At 39.5% G+C, this 16,975-nt stretch overlaps 1 long non-coding RNA gene across 1 annotated transcript; it reads right to left on the reverse strand.

Moving 5' to 3' along the window:
- Positions 1 to 3,985: 3,985 nt before the first annotated feature.
- LOC147510538 (uncharacterized) lies at positions 3,986 to 4,866 on the reverse strand. Its single transcript, XR_015216807.1, has 4 exons — positions 4,672 to 4,866; positions 4,490 to 4,569; positions 4,218 to 4,300; positions 3,986 to 4,090 (listed from the first exon to the last, which is right to left on the reverse strand). It is a non-coding gene; the product is annotated as an uncharacterized LOC147510538 (long non-coding RNA).
- Positions 4,867 to 16,975: the final 12,109 nt, after the last annotated feature.

Below are 16,975 nucleotides of genomic sequence, written 5' to 3' on the forward strand. Positions count from 1 at the left end.
ATTCGTCGGATGTTGTGGCCCTTTGCTAGTATGAGTCCTTGTTCCAAGCCTTGCAATTCTATGAGGTCGATGCTGCTATAATCCGACTTCCCTTGTGCAGCAGCTATTACTAATCCATTTTCATCTCTGATGGCAGCAGCCCACCCCGCCTCATTAGCTTGTATCGTACCATCAGTATTCAGGTTTTGAACATCTGCTGGCGCTCTCTCCCATTTACACTTCACAATCATTTTTCTTTTTTCTTCCACACCCATGTTCCACAGCTCCATAAATCTCTGCACCTCAGGCCCCCTGTCCATCTTCAGTTGCATTGAGATTAACTTGGTTCGCACATCCTTCACAATGAGCTTAACTACATCAGCAGCTATGTGATATCTATTATTGAAAATCCTTCCATTCCTCTCCTTCCATAGCCAGTAGTAATACCCAGTAAATAGGAGCCTTAACGCATCTTTGTATCCTCCCTTTCCTCTGCTCTCTGTCTCCACCCATTGGACCTCCTCTTGCCAGCTTGCTGCCCTTGTTCTCGCATAACGACCATGCCTCAACAACTCTGCCCACACATACTGGCCATAATAGCACTCATAGAAAAGATGCATCTCAGTTTCAGATTCTTGCCAACACAGCACGCATACATCATCGCGTACCACTTTCATTTCCTTCATTTTCGTGAGTGTTTTCATCCCTTCCTTCAACGCCATCCATGCGATAAATGAATGCCGCGGAATACGGTTAGTAAACCATATGATGTTGTGCCACTGAACTGGGGTTTTGATGTTGCGGACACTCTCATACGTCTCTCTCTGTGTGTAGTCCCCTGAATGTGATGGTGCCCAAACCACCTTGTCTCTCTCTCCCGATATCAGAACCTCCCCTAAGCTATCTGATATAATGCCCGAGAAATGAGTCCTCATTTGATTTGGTACTCTCCATCGACCATTTTCGATCATTGACGCCACTGTTGACTCCATGTTACAATTCGAGCTATACCTCAGTGCTTGTGGGAAGTAATCAGTTAGTATTCTAGCTGGGTGCTAGGGGTCCAGCCAAAACCTTGTGTCAGTTCCATTGCCTATCAGGTGTAATGCAAAGTACCCCGCATCTTTTCTGAGCTTCAGTATGTTCCTCCAGCTCCAAGAGCAGTCCTGTGGTATCTTGATTTGCCAAAAGTTCCTTCCCCTTATAAGATTCCTCTGCACCCATTTAACCCACAAGTTGTCTTTGCTGCTCACGATATTCCAAATGTGCTTCATGTTCGCAGCTTGATTTGCTTTGGCCATATAGCGTATCGCCAACCCTCCTTCCTCATATGGATAACATATCTCCTCCCACCCTATCAGGGCATGTGACAATGAGCAATCAGTCCATTCCATAAGAAGTTACGGTAGATTCTGTTTAGCTCCTCAAGTGTTTTCTGCGGGATGATAAAAGACGAGAACCAGTACACACTCAAGCTGTTCAAGACTGACTTTATGAGTTGAACTCTTCCGGCATAAGAGAGAAAGCATCCTTTCCAGGTTTGTACTCTATCCTCGGCACCGCTAATCAATCAGCGAGCGATCTCGGAAGATAGTCTTGTTGTAATAAGTGGTAGTCCTAGATATTTAACAGGCAGAATGCCTTCTTGAAACTGTAGTCTTGCTTGTACTTCTGTAACAACACTAGGTTCCATTCCGGTACAGAATAGCTGGCTTTTGTTCATGTTAACCTCCAACCCTGTACACTTCTTGAATATTAATAAATTCTCTTTCAAGCATATTGCAGTACCAATATCTCCATACATAAAAGCAATTAGATCATCCGCAAAAGCTAAATGGGTTATGATAGGGTCATTGCATTTATAATGTAGTTTGAATCTACCATTTCTCACAGAATGCATCATTATCTCCGCAAATAAATCCATCACAAGCACAAACAGGTAAGGTGACATGGGGTCGCCTTGCCTAATCCCTCTTTTCCCCTTAAAATATCCATATGGTGCCCCATTGATCATGATGGAGTAAACAGGTGTCTGCACACATTCTTTCACCCACTGAATGAACCTTCCTAGTACTCCTATTCTTTGCAACGCAAACTCTACCGCGTCCCATCTCACCGAGTCATATGCCTTTCTCAAATCTATCTTTACAGCACATCTAGCCGGGGTTTATCTCTGTGGTAGTTATGCAGCAGTTCATGTGACAACAAAATATTGTCTTGTATACTTCTCCCCGGAATAAACGCCGACTGATTAGAGTCTACCATCATTGCTATAAAATTCTTCATCCTAGCAGTTATAACTTTTGTAATGCATTTATACATGACACTACAACACGCTATAGGTCTATAGTCCCCCAAAGACGTGGGATTAGTAATCTTTGGGACTAAAGTAATACAAGTAGCATTGACTTCACCAAGCATCATACCTGCCCTGAAATAGTTTTGTACTGCTTTTGTAAAATCATCGCCAATTATTCTCCATGTGCTCTTAAAAAACAATGATGAAAACCCATCCTTTCCCGGTGCCTTATCACTCCCTATGTTCGATAATGCTTCTATTATCTCATCCCTAGTCACCTCCATCTCTAACGCCTCTTTCTGTTCTTGGCTGAGCTGTATTTTCGGTGGTAACTCATCACACACTGAAAAATCAACCTCCTCCATCTGGTGTGGGCTATAGAGTTGTTTGTAAAACTCTACGCATTTCTCTCCGATCACATTCACATCCTCTATAATCGACCCATATGAGTTAATTAGACATGTTATCTTATTAACACTCTTTCTTGCCTGTATCGACTTGAAGAAGTATGTGGTATTGCTATCCCCCAACGAGATAGATTGATCTCTCGATTTCTGCCTATAACACTCCTCCTCTGCCTTTGCTGCTTGAAGTGTACGGGAATGTAGGATTGGGTATTCCTTGAATGTGGCAGGAATGACCCAGGGCATTCATTGAATGTACCATGAATGTTCCGTTAGTGATATGATAGGTATTCCTTGAATGTGGCGGGAATGACCTAAGGTATTCATTGAATGTGCCATGAATGACCTAAGTTTTTGTGCCCAATGAGGTTGTAAAATACGTGTATGAAAGCCAGAGGTGGCTATGATATTGTGGTATTCGGTGGGAGAGAGGCACATAGGAATGTGTGATTTGATAAATGTGTGGAGTGCAAATCGTGGAGTAGGTACTAAAGGGTAGGTGTATAAGAAAAGTAATTGATAGAGAAATTGATTTGATTATGCGAGTGTGTTTGTGTTTACTTTTGAATACATATAGAATATCTACATATGATATATACAAGTTCTAACTTTCTTTTGCAGGAGGGTAGGACTTAATAATATTTTGTGCAGGGACGCGGTCCTACCCTTATACAGCAGTGAATATCGGTAATTAAGTTGTAATTCAATTATTTAGATATTAAAATGAGTTACTAGAATAAGTTAATATAATGGAAGTTTTGCTTGGGAAGAAACTATGCCGGTTGAGATGACGGAACTATCTTTCTTCCAAGCTGAGAATGATTAGGTTATGGTAGAGTTAAAGTGGTAGTTGAATAAGAAAAGATTTGAAATGTTTATATGTGGTTAATCTACTCATACTAGCAAATTCCATTTTTGCTGACCCATGTTTGCTTGTTTTGGCAATGTGGGTGTGTTCTTGGGAACATAGGTGGAAGGCAGTGGAACCGCGGCGTGTGATTGGGATTCTTGCCTGGAGCAGTCCGTTAGTTTTCTTTTAGGTCTGATTCTTATTGGACGGGATGATATTTTAATAAAGCAATGACGGATAATTATTGGGATTATTTTATTTTAAGTTGATTCTTGAATAATATGGCTGTTAAGGTTTTGTATGTGTAGTATTTCCCGTCATAGTCTGGGTTTTTAAACAAATGAACATAGTGATGTTTGAGATATTTATATTTCAAATATTCATTTTGTTATTGTTTAGAAATTCGAACTGTGACAAAGACCTTCTATTAAGTGCAGCAATTTAAGAACTTACTTGGTGCTCAATACTGTCCCTTTCTTGTTCAGTCGTGCGATGCAAATCCACATAATCCTTCCAGTGCTTCACGATGAATTGTTCCAAAGCTTCAATGCTTTCAAGCTACCAATAAGTAAAATAAATTAGAGGTACAGGCAACAACTAAACAGATAAAATGAAATGGAAGCAGCTTGATTACTGTTAAGCTACTCAAAAACAACATCAGTACAAGATGAGAAAACATGGGTACCGTCTTTAGTGCAGCTTTAGTAAAGAGTGACTTGTTCGAGGCTTGTGCATGATAAAAGATGCCAATATGGATGCCGCTTTGGACTGTCGAGACATACAAGTTTAAAATAGAAAATGATGTGCTTCCAGAAACTTAAACAGCAACACATAGAAACACAGAATAGAGCAATAATAATGAGGTGGATATGAAAAAATAATTGAAAATGACTTTGTTTATTTCTAACCACTTGCTACCTCTACATACGTAATTACATATATCCAACGATTACCAACCTCATTGTATCCTAGTGAAACAGCTACTGAACGTACTGTATCTTTAAAATCCTCACTTCTGTCTCTGCTTCTTGACATTTCTACATCATCATCCAACATAACAAAAAAAATATTATTAATATTATTACTATTGTTCACTGCCACGTAAACAAATATAATAATTCAACGAAATTAAAGTTTACCTTATTTAAATTCTATGTAAAGACCTCAAACCTCGTTATTTTTTTTTATTGTTAAGAAAGATTAAGGTTCAGTTTGTTTTATGAGCGAATAAAACTTAATCTGCTCCCGAGTCGGGTTTAAGCTTTTGTAGTCCTGCTCTACAACGCACTACAGGTAGGATACCTATTGGATTTTGAGCTGACGTGTCATGGTTTCAAAACTGGGTCACGAAAGTTTTACGTAAACCTGGACCAAGGTATACGAGCGTGTTTACCAAAACATCATAATATAATAAGGGAAAGGTTTTGAAAATGAGTTAGAACATACAAGAAGTTAGGGGTGGCAGTTTTGTAGACAACTCCGCTAACCCGACACCTAAGAGCATATTTAGCTAACGAGAGAAATCATGAAAACATCAAATGTTTGAAACAAACCAAATACCAAACCCAAAAAACACTAACCAACTTCAGGAGCAATACCAAATAGTTGTCATCAAATGACGCGGCAAAAAAACACTAACCAACTTTAGGAGCGATATCAAATAGTTGTCATTAAATGACATGGTTTTGGATAAACCGCGCCGTATAGCCCATGCGGCTTTCTCAAAACTACGCCACTGAAGCCCACCATAGAAGCCCAAGTCCACGCTGTTTTTCAGAAACCGCACGATGTGTCGCACATCAACTTTATTCTTTCTTCTCTTTTGCAAATCTCTCGAGTGGTTTTTGCAAAATCGCGCAATAGAAGCCCACTGTCTAGCCCAAGCCTATGCAGTGTTGAAAAAACCGCGCGGTTTTTCCACAGCACCAAAGCAAACACCAAATTTTGGCCGATTTGGTGTTTGGTTAGTGTTTTCATCAACATGTGTCTCTCCTGAAGATGAAAAGACAACAAATTCTTGAAAATTTGGTGTTTTGGTGTTTGATGCTAAGATAATATCTCGCTTAAAGATGCTCTAATTAACATGTTAGTAGACCCAATTTCTTATGGTATTTGTTATTGACAGACCCTATATTGTGTTGGGCAGACCCAAAAAAAAAAACAATTATTACAAGTGTGTCATTGGTCCCAAAAAGTCTAAAAAAAAACAATTATTACAAGTGTGCCATTGGTCCCAAAAAATTGAATTCGAAAACCCTAAGCTTAAACGACCCGGCTAGGTCGTTCATTGTGCAAACCCAACGATATGGCCACACCGTTTGGGACTTAGTCCAAACGATGTGCCCACACTGGTCAAGAGGCCAAAAAACAAAACTTTATATTTTTTCAAAGTTCAAATCCCAAACGGTGTGGCCATATCGTTGAGGACTTAGTCCAAACGGTGTGGCCATATCGTTGGAGACTTAGTCCAAACGACTTGGCCACACCGTTTAGGATTTAGTCTCCAACGATATGGCCACACCGTTTGAGATTTGAACTTTAAAAAAATATAAAGTTCTGTTTTTTGGCCTCTTGACCGGTGTGGGCACACGTTTGGACTAAGTCCCAAACGGTGTGGCCAAGTCGTTTGGGACTTAGTCCAAACGGTGTGGCCAAGTCGTTTGGTTTGCACAATGAACTACCTAGCCAGGTCGTTTAAGCTTGGGGTTTTCGAATTCAATTTTTTGGGACTAACGGCACACTTGTAATAATTTTTTTTTTTGGACTTTTTGGGACCAATGACACACTTGTAATAATTGTTTTTTTTTGGGTCTGCCCAACACAATATGGGGTTTGTCAGTAATAGGACTCTTTGTTATTGGGGCTACTGGGTTGGGCCATCAATCTGTGACCTGTATAACCTGTTTTTTTAAGATAAGTTTCATTATCATACCAACTATATAAAATAGTCAAACGACTAAAAGGAAAATAATTAGTCATATTGATTCATTCTATAAAGATATGTTTTGTTATTTAATTTTCATTGATATGTAATTGAATTTCAGCGAAGGCATTTCGGTAATTGCACGGATTTGGTCCAGATTAGCTTCAATGCCTCGTTTGGTCATAAGATATCCAAGAATTTTATCCGATACTAACCCAAATGCGCATTTTGATGGATTTAGACGCATTTGAATTTGCACAAATCGATCAAAGAATTTTTTGCAAGTGATGAAGGTGTGGAGACTCTTCATACGACTTTATGACCATATCGTCAATATAAGCTTCCATAAACTTGCCTAAAAAGTCTGAAAATTACGTGTTTATTGTTCACTTCTTTCATGTGCACAAAGTTTTGATCATACACAGGTCAGATACGAATCAATAAATTACCTAACTCACGTGTACGTTGGAATACACTTTGAGTAAGGGAATCGTCCCACACCTAATTAAAGTCCATAACACTTGTTGTACTTTACTTCACTAGAATTACTACATAGGGAACTTGTGAGAAAGATTTGTTGGTGATTATTTGAACTACTCTACAGTGTACTCTGGATTCCAATTACTAAAACTTACAAAAGCTGATTTTCTTAACACGGAAAAGATATAAAGAAAGAAAGATGGAGAGTTGATTCGACTCATGTTAAATAATTCTCATAATTAAGAAACCTAATTTCTGTTGTCTCTAACCAGTTTTGGGTTCATAGACAAACCCAAAATGAGTTGAGACATTGATAAGAGCCCAAAATTGTAGTTTTAACCCCTTAACAATCGTACTTTTAGACCAATTATGTGAATAATAAGTAAGAGTTAATACTGATTATGTGTTTTTATGCATTTCAGGCTTCAAAGTCCATTATGTGCAGAAATGTGCCACTTTAGCGAGATAAAGGAGCAAAGGTCGGTTGCTAAGGAGTTCTGTGATTAAAGGCCAATTTTCAAGAGGACAAAGCCTCTGTAAATCCCGGTCAAAAGATGAAAAATCAAAGTCCACGCGGGCAGAAATAGTGCACAAAGTCAGCAGAACTTCTGAAGATCATATCTTTGGACTCAGACCTCGGAATTGGGCTTACCTTATGTCAAAACGACCGGCTCGGAAAGAGCTTTCCAATAGTCTAAGCCTTAACCCAATCAGAGGAGCCGAAGTGGACAAAAAGTCTATTGAAGCCAAATCCAGCTGAAGAGCCCTATTCGGACTGAAAGAATTGGGTTTTGGGCCCGATTTTTCGGCCCAAAATATGGCTCCAAGCCCATGCACGATTTTTGGATCTGAAAGTATAAAAACAAAAGCTTGACTCTTTGTAAAAAAATAGATAGTTAGGTTAGAAAATAAAAGTAGCTTAGAATAGAAGTAGCCATTAGAATAGCTTCTAGATCTAGTTTTAATTATTTTTAATTAAGTTTAGTTTCATTTTCATTCCTTGTTTTAGATTAAACCTTTAAAATATTGTTATTCATTTGATTAGATTAATAAAATAGTTTATTATTATTCAATTCGTTTTCTGTCATTACATTTATAGATCTAGTTTAAATTCTTGTCGATATCATTTCTTAATTATTAATTAGATTTTAATTATTGTTTAATTTAGATTAGTAAATTTCAATTCTTTATAGTGTGTTTAGTTTTAATTTAATCGAAATGATTAAGTAATGATTCTCGGCTAAACCTCCATTAGAAGGGGTTGAGAAGCCTTGATGAAAGCTTGATTTGTGTTAAGCGTAGGATAGTCGTAATTTCTATTCCACTCTAGAAACGCGATTAGTTCACCATGAGAATGGGTTTAATCGTTCACATGCTAGTTATGAATTGGTAGAAATGCCATGTGTAATTAGGGATTAGGAAGAACCAATTGTTCTCAGCGTAGCGATTCAATTCGGATTACTGACGATTAAATGGATTAGTAAGTTAAGTTGAGTTAAGGTGGAATCAATCCTCCCCTAATTCCTTATCATAGAATCGACGTAGTATTTCCATAGCTGTTTATTTAGTTGATTAGTTGCATCTTGTGGGTAGTTGCATCGTAGTCTAGTTTATAATTCGTAAATCTCTCACTAGACTTAAGTTAAGATTATTTATACGTAGAGAACATTACCATGCGGAAAAAGTAGGAGTGGAACGAATCATCTACTCCACTATATCTCAATAGGATTGAGAGTATAAATCTTTGATAAATTAGGCACGTAAATTATATCGTTTAGTTTTACTTACGTTTTGAGTTTTGAGAAGCCTTGATGAAAGCTTGATTTGTGTTAGCGTAGGATAGTCGTAATTTCTATTCCACTCTAGAAACGATTAGTTCACCATGAGAATGGGTTTAATCGTTCACATGCTAGTTATGAATTGGTAGAAATACCATGTGTAATTAGGGATTAGGAAGAACCAATTGTTCTGCGTAGCAGTTCAATTATGATTACGACAATTCGTCGTTAGTAAGTTAAGTTGAGTTAAGGTGGAATCAATTCCCCCTTAATTCCTTATCATAGAATCGACGTAGTATTTCCATAGCTGTTTATTTAGTTGATTAGTTGCATCATAGTCTAGTTTATAATTTGTAAATCTCTCACTAGACTTAAGTTAAGATTATTTATACGTAGAGAACATTACCATGCAGAAGAACTAGGAGTGGAACGAATCATCTACTCCACTATATCTCAATAGGATTGAGAGTAGAAATCTTTAATAAATTAAGCACGTAAGTTATATCGTTTAGTTTTACTTACGTTTTGAGTTTTGTCGTTCATTTCGTAGGTAAAACTAATCTTTTTATCTTTATCAAATGGCGCCGCTGCCATCTTAGTTTCACTTTCGCATTGTTTTCGTAGTATAAGTACTCTCCTTAAAGTCCTATTTCACCCACCCACCCTTGTTCGATTCTAACTATGGTTGTCTTTTTCAACATTAAACTTCCTCGCAAAAATTGCACAGAGTGCACTTGCGCCCCAAAGGAGCGCGACCTGCGCTAAAGTACTGGAAGTTGAGCGCTACCCACGCCCAAACCGAACGCGACCCGCGCTCAAACACTGTAACTTGAACTTATCACGAGGCCACACTTGCGCCTACCACTGATTTTGCGGATTTCCACAGGTTTGTTTTGAACCGATTTTTCAAGTTTTTTTAGTGTTCTAACTTGTTATATACACTAAACACGCGTAAACAAGACGCTATTCATAAAAGCGAAGTAAGGGGGACGTCAGGTATTCCTTTCTTCCACACCTCGCATCTTCTGTTAGAGGTTTATACTAGAATATCAGGATTGTTTGGAGGTTGTCGTGTTTAGTTAAGTTTGGTCTTAACCTTGTATAAGATTAAGGTCTGGTCGAACAAAAACACCTAACGTAATTACACGGCAACATCAACAAGCACGCCTATCTAGTATACCATTCATTGCACCTCTAGCTACTATTCCACATACTCTACCTGACACAATGCCCGACGAAGGAGAGACTCCTCTCTCGGACTTTTATAAAGCCTTAAGTGATAGCCCCAAATCTTGCATCGTTCTTGCAGACCCAGTGGAGGATTTCCGAATCCCCCCAAATATTTTTAATTTGTTACCTGTTTTCCATGGTTTAGACCATGAAAAACCTTATCAGCACATGCGTAGGATTGAACAAGTTCTTACAACATTCCACCATCCTACAGTAAGTGCTGAACAAATTAAACTCAGGGTATTTCCCTTCACTTTAGCCGATAAGGCGGCGTCTTGGTTAACTACCCAAGCGCCTAATTCTGTGGACTCGTGGGCCAAACTTGTTCAACTGTTTATGAAACATTTTTACCCACCCCTAAAGACGGATGAGATGCTTTCGAAGATTCATTTCTTTCGATAAAATCCTCATAAATCATTTTTAGAGGCTTGGAATCGTTTCACCGATCTCCTTATAGAGTGTCCACATCATAACCTCGCGAAAGACACGTTAGTTCGTGCGTTTTCAAAAGACTTCTACACCACCATAAAGAAGTCCTTGACATAATGAATGGGGGTAGTTTCCTAAGTAAAGGAGCCTCGGAGGCTTATAAATTTTTAGAGGATCAAACTAAGTGAAATAACAACTGGGGGGGGGGGGGTAGTGACGATATCCACCGCTCCGCTAGTTCTTCTAATACAGTTAAGGCCGCCAATATGTTTGAGATGAAACACGATCCTGAGCTTAAAACTCTAATCGAATCACTCACTAAAAAGGTAGAGGCCATTTTTGCACAACAAAAGCCTATCCCCGTCATGAATGTAAATTCCAATCCATGTAGTTTCTGTTGGAGTCTTGAGCATCCCGACTCCCACTGTCCTATAGCCTATGAACATGCTTGTTCCATTAATAGTGAACCTAACACCCCTTGGAGACAAAATCCCAACTTCGGTTGGAGAAATAACCAACAAGTCACACCTCCAGGGTACAATAATCAATATGTTAGGCCAACGCCCAGTTATAACCAAGCTCCACCACGACAAGGACATGGTCAGGGTAATTATAATAATTATAACAACCAAGCGCAACCTCGACAAGGTCAAGGTAATTATATTAATTATAATGCTAATAGAGGTATCGTTCCGGTAAATAATAACTATCACAATCCGCCCATAAATAATCAATGCAAGATAGTTCCAGTCACACCACCCGTGACCACTACACCTACCCAACCGGATCGCCTTGACACCTTCATATAGGTGAGCCAACAACTCTTCCAAACCATGGCTCAATCTAACCAACAGCTTCTACAATCCGTTAATAATTTAAGCCAACAGTTGGCCCAAGATAAAGCCCAACCCAAATGTGTGTTTCCAGGTCACGCGATACCTAATCCTAAAACAACAAACGCAACCTTTGAGGTAATCGGTAATACTAGTAATAAAAATGAAAACATAGGTGAGCTAAATGCCATCACCACTCTCTGTTCTGGCAGAGTGGTTGATAATAAAGTAACTATGCCTATAGTTACCCCATCAGTAGCCCCTACACATGCTACTTTACTAGATACCGAAATAGAAATTGAAGAGCCTACCACTGTAAAGGTACCAGTTACAACACAACCTAAGAAACAAAAAGCCAAAGTTAAACATCCAGGTGATACATATGCTAAATATAGAGAGAAACCACCGTTTCCACAAAAATTAGCCATGTTAACTAGGGATACAAATTATGAGGAGATTAGGGACGTTTTCAAGAATCTAACTATAAACCTTCCTTTCCTCGAAGCTATTAAAAAACTACCACACCATGCTAAGTTTCTTAAGGAGTTGTGTACTACTAGGCGTAAGACCAATATACCAAAAGACACCTTTTTAACAGAACAATTCCCAACTCTATCTGAACATAACGGAGTTGTTAAGTACAAGGACCCTGGTCGTCCTACTGTACAATGCACCTTAGAAGATTCCTATACAACGACTGCGTTATTAAACCTGGGGGCTAGTGTTAACTTACTCACGTTTTATTTGTATAGACAAATAGGTCTAGAGGAAATGCAACCCACTAAAATGACGTTGCAATTAGCTGATCGGCCTATTAAGTATCCTAAGGGTGTGGTTGAAAATGTCCTGGTAAAGGTTCAGGATTTCTACTATCCAGCTGATTTCGTCATCCTCGATACAAAAGTCGCTAACGACTCTGTCCCGATCATTTTAGGGCGTCCTTTCCTCGGCAACTGCCAATGCGCTCATAAATTGCGCGATGGTTCGATGTCCATGTCTTACGCCATCTTTCATTGAAGTAAATATTTTTAAAACAAAGACCGCGATTACTGATTAGCCTATGGATGGAGAGGTTAGCATGATCGAGAACTTCGCTCAAGATTATTTTAACAACACGTTCCCTGATAATCAGATACCCAAATTTCTTTCCTTTGAAAGTTCAGACTCCAACATTTTCATCCCCACACTAGTCGATACACATATTATGGATGAGGACGAGATAGATGACTTTCTCGAAGATATAGAGGAATACCATAGTACTGTGGATATGACCAAGCTAGATGAGGAATTCGATGAGTTTCTTAGAGTAGGTGATAAGTCACCCTATCAAGAACTACTTTGCACAACATCCTCCTTGACTCCCCTCCTTCCACTCTTTCAAAGGAATCTCGAGTTTGCACTCAATCCTTTTGTTTCTCCTATGCTTCAAAATTTTTTAAATCCTCCTAGCAAACAAATACTTCAGAAGGACAAACCATTTGACACCTTCATTTTCAGAATTGAGACTGTCCCTACCTACACCATGAATGAGTTTTATGCTAAACCCACATCCTCAGTTTTTCCATGCTTTCCTTCTACAACTTATCCATATCCACCATATCTTCCACAACCATTCACTTTTCTACACTTATTCACTAGGACACCCTCTCGTTCAAAGATGAAAAAGAAGGTGCATGCTAGGTTACGATATAGGTCTATCCGACTTCGTTTTCATTTCACTAGGTTGCGTCATAGGAAATCTTGGTGCTTGATTGTGTTTGGGTATGTTTTTTATGATATTTATTTATGGAATGATCCACAACTATTTCGGTTGTTGATATATGATAAGCTGCATGTTCATACATATGTTTAGATAAAGTCTCGAGTATCTGACTATAAACAACTCAGTTTTTGTGTTTGGTGCATTTCCTTTCATTTCCAGATATTGGTGAGTGCACCATTAAGGTAATCGGGCCCTCCCTATGGAGTGTGTGGCTGTAAGTACCGGATCCTAAGTCCACGTTTAACATAATTCACGTTTTCCACTCTTGCATGTTTTCTCGGATTTTTTAGTCATGTTTCTCTATGGGGTGAATTATGTCCTTATTGCTTATTGTTTTTCCTTATAAAAGTAAAAAAAAAAATATATATTAAATAATAAACATAGTAATCTAGGAAGTCTCGGGAATCTGACTTTAAAAGGCCCACTTAAAAAAAAAAAAACAAATTTTCTAAACTCTGTTATAAAAAATTTGTTTGGGGGTGGGGTGTTCGTGTTTCCGTCCTAGAATGTTTTATGTCCCATTAGAGTTGCTTAGGCCGTTTAATTGTATTCTGATTCGGGTTGACATAATCTATGAATTTAGAGTTCATTCGTTCGCATAACTTACGTCATGCACGCACTTCGAGGCATTTTTCACTATCTTATATGTAATCCACGATCGGAATAGAGTGTTTTTTTGGATCATTGGATTGGAAATTCTCTCCTGATCATTTCTATATCTCATTGGCAAAAATCGGCCCGGTAACGAAGCGGCAATGTTAGTTTGAAGTTGCGCTAAAAATCGACAAAAATTCGAAAAATTCGAATTGGGCTTGGGCTAACTGCAAGCAGACCGGCATTGCACCTCTATGTTTCCACCAACAGTTGTGCGTTTTCATCTTCCAAACCGCCATTGACAAACTTCCAAGCTTCAAACCCTAACAAAAAAAATAAAATTAAAAAGGAACCTAACTACACCCACGCCAAACATCCAAATCAATTTCAAATCTTCTCAAAAACCTTTCCACCAGCACCTTCATCAATTTACAAACCCAAAAACCACCGAAAAATCCAAATCTTGGTGCTTCCACGCCACCACACCACCACCACCATTGTTTTTTTTAGTGAGGTAGTCCCTCATTGCTTCCCCCCTACCTTAGTAAAACCCCCTAACCTTATCAAAACTTCCAATGGCTCAACAACGCCGGATTTTGCCAGAGCAAGTATTTACTGGCGACTACTTCGCGCTATTTTACGGTGACGAAATGATTAGTAGAGATTGGAATAGCTTGTGGTACTTTCGACCGGCCTTTTTTACCACAAAGAGTTAGTCCGACGGTTTTTACAACACGAGGGAGTTGGAGGGAACCCGAATTTTTGTTCACGGTGGCAAAGAGGAGGAAGGAAGTAACTCATGGGTTGTTGGCGAGATTCTAGGCATTCGCCTAGAATCCATCTTGATGCCACGCTACAGGGAGTACCAATATACCGGGTCGAGCCGTTGATGAACGCGACTGTTATCGAAGGGAACTACAGTGTGAGCTCGCATTGTGTTCGCCAGGCATCCCTCAGAACCAACTAGCTGGCTGCAGCTCAGTGGATTGGTAGGAATGTCATAGGGAAGGAGAAGGTCAGCGATATCGGTCTGAACTGCCTTCACATTCTATGGATACTCCAGGAGCAGAAGTATGAGTTCTGTATCTTAGAGTTTTTGCTTAACATGATTAGGGGAGTAGGGAAGTCTATTGCACCTCTCCCTATTTTGATAACCAAGATCATGCTGAAGTTGAGAGCGACTCCGACGTCTGATAGGATTTACCTCATACTACACCAAAATCCTTGGATTTATAAGGAGTGTATCCAACAAGTTTGGAGGTTGCCTGAGGATAGGGTAGTCGACAAGGAGGACGTCGGAAATGAGATTGACTCGGAGGACTTGACATGTTTTGATGCTGATGCCTTGGAGAGGTGTTGGTCAGATGCAGAATGCATGGCTGTGATTCATCGTGGCATGCGTTCACTCAATACTATCTGCGAAGACCTCCGGACTCGACATGCTACTATCCACCATAACCGAGATTAAGTTCCCTCCAGCGAGAGGATGAGTGGTGGAACGGATGAAATTGAGCTAGAAGCTCGGCGCCGGGGCCGGCGATATGCTTGCACGCTTTCCACCTCACGGGGATTCTCCTTCGAGGATATATCATCGAGGCGAGCAGCATCGCCGCGAAAAGCGAATGGTGTTTGGCCCATTGGGAGCTCGGGAGCCATCTCCGGAAGTGTGCCCTCCGCCACCGATTACCGGCGTGTTTAGGGATAGTATAGCTTGATGATTTTTATTTGTAGTTTTATTATTGTTAGTTATTTTTAATGTCAGTTTTAATTCGGTAATTTGAATTTTGTAGTGAAATGTACTTTGAATGAAAATTTTAATATAATGCGGTTATTTTCATTGTGCGTGGTTGTTTAATATTGATCCCACCTTCCCAAATTGTTTGGGGGTGGTATTATCTATTCCAGCATGATTTTTATATGACCCTCGTTTTTAGAAGTTATTTCGGAGTTAGGGTGAGAATATTGCCGATCTGGGCATATCTATGAATAAATATTGGTTAGGATGAAATCTCGATAAGTTAAGTAGTTTTATCCTAAATTCAACCTAAAAGATACTAGGGTTGTTTTAGAATCAAGAATATGAGTTGTTTCCGTTTCGGGTTTGAAAATTTTAGTATTTCCAGAAATTGCCGTAAAATTTTTTTGGCAACTTCCTGATCCGTTTTAGCAACTTAAAACCTATAAAAACTTCATTAATTATACACTCACAAACCACACTACACCTAACTTCCATCTCTCACCTTTCACTCCTACGTTTCCCGTTGTTCTTCACCATTTTCACAAATCAGCACCGCGGAGCGCACCTGCGCCCTAAGCCATTGTCAAAAGTTTTACACTGAGCGCACCTACGCCCAAGAGGAGCGCGCACCTGCGCCCTGACCTCCGTAGACCATAAATTTCCAGTTTTTTGCGGGTTGTTCCCGGATCAGTTGCAGCTGTTCCAGAGGGTCGTTTTGAGATGACATCTCCTACAATAATACCGAACAGTCTTTTTCAAGATTTGTTCCAAAGCACTACTTATGGTGCTTGGTTTTGAGGCGATCACATCGTAGATCGGGAACCGCTTTATGGTAAGACTGATGAACTTTATTCTCCAAAGACTTGCATCTTATTTTTATGATAACTATATTTTCTTTGAGAAACCGGATGGAGAACAAGTGTTCTCCATCAACATTAATGATGAACCAATGGAAATTACCAGGTTCTTGCTAGCATTTGTTCTTGGACTTCCTATATGCCCGCTGAAATACAAGACCCATGGTGCTATTGGGTAGATAATATGCATGTCTACACTTATGAGTTTTTGCATGAGTCGTATGGGGCAGGCATTTTCCGTATCGAGGACCAAGGGGAATATAACGTCGCCTTTGGTAGCTTGTCCATGAACATAGGAACTGTTATGTTTTGGATCATGTTAAACATTTTAGGGGAATGGCGTTTTTCTTCTGTGAATGATGCCACTTGCAGCATCTTCCTTGCTTTAGCCACGGGACGTATGTGCCATGACCTTCCCAGAACCTTGATGTCTAGTTTAGCTCGAGCCCATAGCATGAGGCATAAGTATCTTCTTATGCCTGTTCTAATTTCCCGTATTATGCTATATTTCTTTCCTGTTTTTTGTACACGTGTCACGGATTGGATTACGGTCGACATTATGCGACCCACCAATAGTATTATTCGATCGTTCCGTGCAATGACTTGGCAAGGGTGGAGGATATAACCTCATCAGGTTGCACCCTACACCCCGTCAGACCGAGTGGTGCTTAGTAGGTTGGCAGTAATAGATGATAAATGGCGGGAAGCCTGGCAAATTATCATGGCATGGCAGGACGCGAAGGAACCTCACTTCTTTATAGAAGAGGAGGATGACGAGTAAACGCTGGAGTGGAGGTAAGTTTTTAGTTTCAGTTAGTG

Source organism: Coptis chinensis, chromosome 3 (assembly GCF_015680905.1).
Source record: "Coptis chinensis isolate HL-2020 chromosome 3, ASM1568090v1, whole genome shotgun sequence".
NCBI lineage: Eukaryota > Viridiplantae > Streptophyta > Magnoliopsida > Ranunculales > Ranunculaceae > Coptis > Coptis chinensis.